The following is an 8,244-nucleotide window of genomic DNA, read 5'->3' as shown; positions in this document are numbered from 1 at the left end:
TTTTTAAAATTTTTTTTTTTTCCCCCAAAAAAATTTTTTTTTTTTTTAAAATTAAAAAAAACCCAAAATTTTTAAAAAAAATTTTTTTTAAAAAAGGTTCCAAAAATTTTTTTTTAAAAAAAAAAATTTTAAAATTTGGTTGGTAAAAAAAAAATTTTTTAAAAAAAAATTTTTTAAATTTTTTTTTTAAAAAAAAAAAAAATTTTTTTTTTTTAAAAATTTTTTTAAAAAATTTTTTTTAAAAAAAAATTTTTAAAAAAAAAAAAAAAAATTTTTAAATTTAATTTAATTTTAAAAAAAAAAATTTTTTTTTTTAAAAAAATTTTCCAAAAAAAAATTAAATTTTTTTTTTAAAAAAAAAATTTTATTTAAAAATATTTTTTTTTTTTTTTTTTTTTTTAAAAAAAAAAAATTTTTAAAAAAATTTAAAAACTTTTTAAACTTTTTTTCCCCTTTTTTTGGGGGGTTTTAAAAGGAAAAAAAGGGGGAAAAAATTTTTCCCCCAAAGGGCCCGGGGGGGGGTTTGGAAAAAAAAAACCTTTTTTTTTTTTTTTGGGGTTTTTTAAAAAAAAAATTTTAAAAATTTTTTCCCCTTTTTTAAATTTTTTTTTGGGGGTTTCCCTTTTTAAATTTTTCCCCCAAACCCCCCCCCCCCAAACCCCTTTTTGGGGGGCCCCCCCCGGGGGTTCTTTTTTCCCCCCCCCCCTTTTTTAAGGGGGGTTTTCCCCAAAAATTTTTAAAAAGGAAAAAATTTTTTTTTAAAATTTTTTTTTTTTTAAAAAAAATTTTTTTTTTTAAAAAATTTGGGGGCCCCCTTTGGGTTTTTCCCCCTTTCCCCCCCCAAAAAAAATTTTAAAATTTAAAAAAATTTTTTTTAAAAAAAAAAAAGGGGGTTTTGGGGGAAAATTTTAAAGCCCCCAAAAGGAAAAAGGTTTCCCGGGGAAAAAATTTTTTCCAAAAAAAATTTTTTTTTTTTCCCCCCCCGGGGTTTGGGGAAAAAAAAAAAAATTTTAAAAAAAAGGTTTTTTTTTAAACAATTTTTTTTTGGGGGGGGTTTTTTTTTAAAAAAATTTTAAAAAAACCAAAAAATTTTTTTTTTTAAATTTTTTTTCCAAAAAAAAAAATTTTTTAAAAAAAAAAAAAAAAATTTTTTTTTTTTTGGAAAAAAAAATTTTTTTTAAAAAAAATTTAAAAAAAAAAATTTTTTAAAAATTATTTTTTTTTTCCCAAAAATTTTTTTTTTTTTTTTTCCCAAAAAAAAAAAAAATTTTTTTTAAAAAAAATTTTTTTTTTTAAAAAAAAATTTTTTAAAAAAAAACCCCCTTTTTTAAAAAAAAATTTTTTAAAAAAAAAATTTTTTGGAAAACCCGGGAAAAATTTTTAAAAAAAAAATTTACCCCCCCAAAAAAAAAAAAAAAAATTTTTTTTTTTCCCCCTTTTTTTTTTTTAAAAAAAACCCTTTATTTTTTTTTTCCCCCAAAAAGGGTTTTTCCCCCCCAAAGTTTTTTCCTTTTAAAAGGGGTTTTTTTTTTTTTTTTTTTAAAAAAAAGGTTTTTTTGGGCCCCCCCCCTTTTTTTGGGAAAATTTGTTTTTTTTTTTTTTTTTTTTTCCCCCCCCCTTTTTTTTTTTTTTAAAAAACCCCCAAAAAATTTCCTTTTTTTTTTTTTGGGGGGTTAAAAAAAGGGGGGGGAAAATTTTTTTTTTTAAAAAAGGGGGGGGTTTTTTTTTTTAAAAAATTGGAAAAATTTTTTTAAAGGTTTTGGGGGGGGGGGAAAAAAAAATTTTTTTTCCCCCAAATTTCCCCCCAAAAAAGGGGGAAAAAAAAAGGGGCTTTTTTTTTTTTTTTTTCTTTTTTTTTTTTTTCCCCCAAAAAAAAAAAAAACCCAAAAAAAAAATTTTTAAAGAAAAAAAAAAAAAACCCCCCCTTTTTTTAAAACCCCCCAAAAACCCCAAAAGGGGGGGCCCCGGGCCCGGGTAAAAAAAAACCCCCCCCGGCCAAAAAACCGTTTTTTTTTGGGGGTTTTAGAAAATTTTTTTTTAAAAAAAAATTTATAAAATTTAAAAAATTTTTAAAAAGGGGGGGCCCCCCCCAAAATTTTTGGAAAAAAGGGGACCCCCCCCCCCCCAAAAAAAAAAATTTTAAGGGGGTTTTTTTTTTTTTTCCCCAAAAATTTTAAAAATTTAACCCCCCCCAAAAAAAAAAAAATTTTAAAATTTTTTTAAATTTTTTTTTTAAAAATTTTTTTTAAAATTTATTTTTTAAAATTTTTTTTAAATTTTGGGGTTGGAAAAAAAAAAATTTTTGGGGTTTCAAAAATTTTTTTTTGGGGTTTAACAAAAATAAAAAATTTAAATTTAAAAAAAATTTTTTTTTTTTGGGAAAAAAAAAAAAAAAATTTTAAAAGGGGGTTTTTTTTAAATTTTTTTTAAAATTTTTTGGTTTAAAAAAACCCCCCTTTTTTTTTTAAAAATTTTTTTAAAAAAAAAAATTTTTTTAAAAAATTTTAAATTTTTTTTTTTTTAATTTTTTTAAAAATTTTTTTTTTAAAAAAAAATTTTTTCAAAAAAAAAAAAAAAAAAAATTTTTTAAAAAAAAAATTTTTTAAAAAATTTTTTTTAAAAAAAAAAAAGGGGAAAAAATTTGGGGAAAAAAAACCCCCTTTTTTTTTTTCCCTTTTTTTTTAAAAAAAGGGGGGGGTTTTTAAAAATTTTTTTTTGGGTTTAAAATTTTTTTTTGGGGGGGGCCAAACAAAAAGGATTTTTTTAAAAAAAATTTTTTTGGGGCCTTAAAAATTTTTTTAAAAATTTTTCTTTTTTTTTTTAAAAATTTTTTTTGTTTTTAAAAAATTTTTTGGGAAAAAAAAAATTTTTTTTTTTTTTTTTCCCCCCTTTTAAAACCCCCTTTTTTTTCCCCCAAAAAAAGGGCCCCCCTTTTTTTCCCCATTTTTTTTTAAAAAATTTTTTTTTTTTAAAAAAATTTTTAAATTTAAATTTTTTAAAACCTTTTTAAAAAAAACCCCCCCTTTTTTTTTTGAAAAAAAAAAAAATAAAAAAAAAACAAAAAAAATTTTTTTTAAAAAAATTTTTTTTTAAACTTTTTTTTTTTTAAACAAAAAAACCCCCAAAAAAAAAAAAAAAAATTTTTTAGAAAAATTTTTTTTTTAAAATTTAAAAATTTTTATTTTTTGGGTTGGTTTTAAAAATTAATTTTTTTTTTTTTAAAATTTTTAAAAAAAATTTTTTTTTTTTTTTTTAAAAAAAAATTTTTAAAAAAAAAAATTTTTTAAAAAAGGGGGAAAAAAATTTTTTTAAAATAAATTTTTTTTTTTTTTTGGAAAAATTTAAAAAAAAAGGGGGAAACCTTTTTTTTTCCCCTTTTTTTTTTAATTATTTTAAAATTTTTCCTTTTTTTTTTTTAAAAAATTTTTTAATTTTTTTTTGGAAAAAAAAAAAAACCCCCCAAAATTTTTTTAAAAAAAAATTTTTAAAAAAAAAATTTTTTCCCCCTTTTTTTTTTAAATAATAAAAAAAAAAAAACCCAAAAAATTTTTGGGGGGGGTTTTTTTTTCCCCCCTTAAAAAAAACCCCCCGGGGGGGGGGTTTTTTTGGGGGGGGAAAAAATTTTTAATTTTAAAATTTAAAAAAAAAAAATCCCTTTTTTAATTTTTTTTTTTGGGGAAAAAAAAAATTTTTTAAAAAAAATTTAAAAAAAAAAATTTTTTTTGGGTTTTTTTTTTTTTAAAGGAAAAATTTTAAAATTTTTTTTTTTTAAAAAAAAAAAGGGGGAATTTTTAAAAATTTTTTTTTAAAAATTTTTTTTAAAAAAAAAAAAATTAATTTTTTTTTTGGGGAAAAAAACCCCCCCCCCTTTTTTTAAAAAAAAAAAATTTTTTCCCTTTCTTTTTTAAAAAAATTTTTTTTTTTTAAAAAACCCCAAAGGTTTTTAGATTTTTAAAAATTAATTTTTTTGGGGTTTTTTTAAAAAAATTTATTAAAAAAGGGGGTTTTTTTTTTTTTAAAAAAAAAATTTAAACCCCCTTTAAAAACCCTTTCCACAAAAAGTTGGGGGCCCCAAGGGGGGGGGTTTGGGGGGGGAAACTAAAAAAAAAAAAAAATTTTTTTTTCCCCCAAAATTTTTCAAAAAATTTTTGGAAAAAACCTTAAAAATTTTAAATTTGGGGCCAAAAAAAAATTTTTTTAAAAACCCAAAAAAAAAAAAAATTGGGGGTTTTTTTTTAAAAAAAATTTTTTTTTTTTTTTTAACAAATTTTTTTTTTTTTTTAAAAAAAAAAAAAAATTTTTTTCCTTTTTTTTGGAAAAATTTGGGTTTTTTTCCCAAAATTTTTTTTTTTTTTTTTAAAAAAAATTTTTTTTTTTTTTAAAAAATTTTTTAAAATTCATTTTTTTTTTAATTTGTTAAAAAAAAAAGGAATTTTTAAAAAAAAAAAAATTTTAAAAAAAGGGGCCCCTTTTTAAAAATTTTTAAAATTGGTTTAAGGGAAAAAAAAAAAAAATTTTTTTGCCAAAATTAAAAATTTTTCCCCAAAAAAAATTTTTTAAAAAAAAAAAATTTTTTTAAAAATTTTAAAAAAAAAAAAAATTTTTTTTCCAATTTTTTTTTTTAAAAAAAATAAAAAAAAATTTTGTTTTTAAAAACCCCTTCCTTTTAAAAAAAAAAAAATTTAAAAATTTTGGGGGTTTTTTTTTCCATATTTTTTCTTTTTTTTTTTTTTTTTTTCCCCTTTTTAAAATTTTTTTTTCCCAAAAAAAAATTAAAAACCCTTTTTTAAAACAAAAAAATTTTTTTTTAAAAAAAAATTTTGGGGAAAATTTTTTTTTAAAAAATTTTTGGAAACCCGGGGGGGGGAAGGAGGGTTTTTTTTTGGGCCCTTTAAAAAGGGTTTTTGGTGGGGGGGGGGCCCCCCGGGCCCCCCAAAAAAAACCCCCCTTGGAAAAAAAAATTTTAAAAAAAATTTTAAAAAAATTTTTTTTTGGGGGCCTTTTTTTAAAAAATTTTGGTTTTTTGTTTTCCCTTTTTAAACCCAAAAATTTTTAAAAAATTTTGGGGGGGGGCCCTTTTTAAAAAAAAAAAAATTTTTTGGGGGGGGGAAAATTTAAAACCCAATTTTTTTTTTTTTGGTTTTTTCCCCCCAAAAAAAAATTGTTTTTATTTTTACCAAAAAAAAAAATTTTTTTTTTTTTTAAAAAATTTTTTTTAAAAAAATTTTTTTCCAAAAAAAGGGTTAAATAATTTTTTTTTTTTTTAAAAAGGGGGGTTTGGGTTTTTTAAACCAATTAAAAAAATTTTTTTAAAAATTTTTTTTTTGTTTTTTTTTTAAATTAATTTCCCTTTTTGGGGTTTGTTTTCCCCCCCCTTTTTTTTCCCTTAAAAAAAAAAAAACCCCCCCTTTTCCCCTTTTTTTTTTTTTTTTTTTAAAAACCCAAACCAAAACCCAAAAATTTAAAATTTTTTTTTTTTTTTTAAAAAATTTTTTTAAAAATTTTTTTTGGGTTTTTTTTCCCCCCAAAAACCCCCCTTAAAAAAACCCCCCTTTTTAAAAAAAAAAAAATTTAAAAAAAACCCCTTTTTTTTTTTTTAAAAAAAAAAAACCCCCCTTTTTAAAAAAAAATTTCCAAAGTTTTTTAAAAAAAAAAAAAACCCCTTTTTTTAAAATTTAAAAAAAAATTTAAAATTTAACCCCTTTTTTGGTTTTTTTTTTTTTTAAAAAAATAAAAAAACCCCCCCCTTTTTTTTTAAAAATTTTTAAAAAAAAAGGGAAAAACCCTTCCCCCCGGGGGGGGGGAAAAAAAAAAAAAGGGGGTTTTAAAAAAATTTTTTTAAAAATTTTTTTTAAAAAAATTTTTTTCCCCCAAAATTGCCCAACAAAAAATTTCCCCCCCAAAACCCCCCCCCCCTTTAAAAAAAAAAAAAAAAAAAAAATTTTTTTTTTTTTTTTTTAAAGGAAAAAATTTTTTTTTTAAAAAATTTTTTTAAAAAATTTTTTTAAATTAAAAATAAAAATTTTTAAAAAAACCCCAAAAAATTTTTTGGGCCCATTTTAAAAAAAAAAATTTTTAAAAAAATTTAAAAAAATTTTTTTTTTTTTTTTTTTTTTTTTTTTTTTTTGGAAAAAAAAAATTTTTTTTTTTTTTTTTTTTTTTTAAAAAAAAAAAATTTTTCCCCCCTTTTTTTCCCCAAAACCTTTTTTTTTAAAATTTCCCTTTTTTAAAAAAAAATTTTTTTTTTTTTTTTTTTTTAAAAAAAAAAAACCCCCAAAACCCCCAAATTTCCCTTTTTTTTGAAATTTTAATTTTTTTTTGGGGGTTTTTCCAAAAAAAAAAAAATTTTTAAAAAATTTTCCCAAAACTTTTAATTTTTTTTAAATTTTTGTTTTTTTTTTAAAAAAAATTTAAAAAAAAAAAAAATTTTTTTAAGGGGAAAAAAAAAAAAAACCAGAACCCAAAAAAAAAAAATTTTTTTTTTTTTTTTTTTTTTTAAAAAAAAAAAAATTTTTTTTTTAAAAAGGTAAAAAATTTCTTTTTTAAAAATTTTTTCAAAAAAAATTTTTTTTAAAAAAAAATTTTTTTTTTAAAAAAAAATTTAAATTTTTAAAATTTTTTTTTCCAAAAAAAAAAATTTCCCTTTTTTTTTTTCCAAAAAATTTTTTTTTTTTAAATTTTTTAAAAAAAAAAATTAAAAGGGTTTAAATAAAAAAAACCCTTTTTTAAAAATTAAAAATTTTAAAAAAAAATTTTTTCCCCCCAAAATTTTTTAAAATTTTTTGGGTAAAAAAAATTTTTTTTTTTTTTAAAATTAAAAATTTAAAAATTTTTTTTTTTTAATTTCCCCCCAAAAAAAAACCCCCCGGGGGGGCCCCCCCCAAAAAAAAAACCCCAAAACCCCAAAAAAAAAAATTTTTTTTTTTTTTCCCCTTTTTTTAAAAATTTTTTTTTTTTAAAAAAAAATTTTTTTTTAATTTTTTAAAAAAAAAAAAAAAAAAATTTTCCAAAATTTTGGGGGAAAAAAAAAAAAAGGGAAAAAAAAAGGGGCCCAATTTTAAAAAAATTTAAAAATTTCCCTTTTTTAAAAGGAAAAAAAAATTTTTCCGCTTTTTTTTAAAATTTTTGGGGCGGGAAACCAAAAAAAATTTTTAAAGGGAAAAAAAATTTTTTGGGGGGCCCCCCCCCCCAAAAAAAAAAAAAAACCCCGGGTTTTTCCCTTAAAAAAATTTTTAAAAAAAAAATTTTCCTTTTTTAAAAAAATTTTTTTTTTTTTTTAAAAAAATTTAAAACCTTTTTTTTAAAAAAAAGAAAAAAAAATTAAAAAAAACCCCCCCTTTTTAAAAAAATTTTTTAAAATTTTTAAAAAACCCCCCCCCCTTTTTTCCCCAAAAAAAAACCTTAAAGGGGGGAAAAAAATTTAAAAAATTTTTTTTTTTTTTTTTTTAAAAAAAAAATTTAAAAAATTTTTTCCCCGGGGGGGGAAAAAAAAAAAATTTTTTGGGAAAAAAAAAGGGGAAAACCGAAAAACCCCTTTTTTAAAGGGGGGGAAAAGGGGGGGGCCCCCCAAAAAAGGGGAAACCCTTTTTAAAAAGGGGGAAAAAAAGGGGGGGCCTTTCCCCGGGAAAAAGGGGAAAAATTTTTTCCCCCCCCTTTTTCCCCGGGAGTTTTTTTTAAAAAAAATTTTTTTTTAAAAAAAAATTTTTTTCCCCCTTTTTTTAAAATTTTTAAAATTTTAAAATTTAAAAAAAAATTTTTAAAAATTTTTTTTCCCAAATTTTTTCCCCAAAAAATTTGGGTTTTTTTAAAAAAAATTTTTAAAAAATTTTTAAAAAAGGGGAAAAAAAATTTTTTAAAAAAAAAAAAAATTTTTTTTAAAACTTTTTAAAAAAAATTTTTTTAAAAAAAAAATTTTTTTCCCAAAAAAATTTGGAAAAAAAAAAAAAAATTTTTAAAAAAAAAAAAAAGGAAAAAAAAATTTGGGGGGGGTTTTTTTGGGGGTTTGGGGGGGATTGTTTTTTAAAAAAAAAAAAACCCCAAAAAGTTTTCCGGGGGGGGCCCGGGGGGGTTTATGGGGTCCCAAAAAAAAAAAAATTTTTTTGGAAAAGGGCCAATTTTTTTAAAAGGGGGAAAAAAAAAACCCCCTTTTAAAAAAATTTTAAAAAAAAATTTTTTTCCCCCCCGGGGGTTTTTTTTTGGGCCCCAAAAAAAAACCCAAAAAAACCCAAAAAAATTAAAAAAAAA

The sequence above is a fragment of the Homalodisca vitripennis genome, chromosome 5 (assembly GCF_021130785.1).
Source record: "Homalodisca vitripennis isolate AUS2020 chromosome 5, UT_GWSS_2.1, whole genome shotgun sequence".
Taxonomy (NCBI): Eukaryota; Metazoa; Arthropoda; class Insecta; order Hemiptera; family Cicadellidae; genus Homalodisca; species Homalodisca vitripennis.
The sequence above is the reverse complement of the archived record's forward strand: the minus strand, read 5'-3'. Positions refer to the sequence as shown.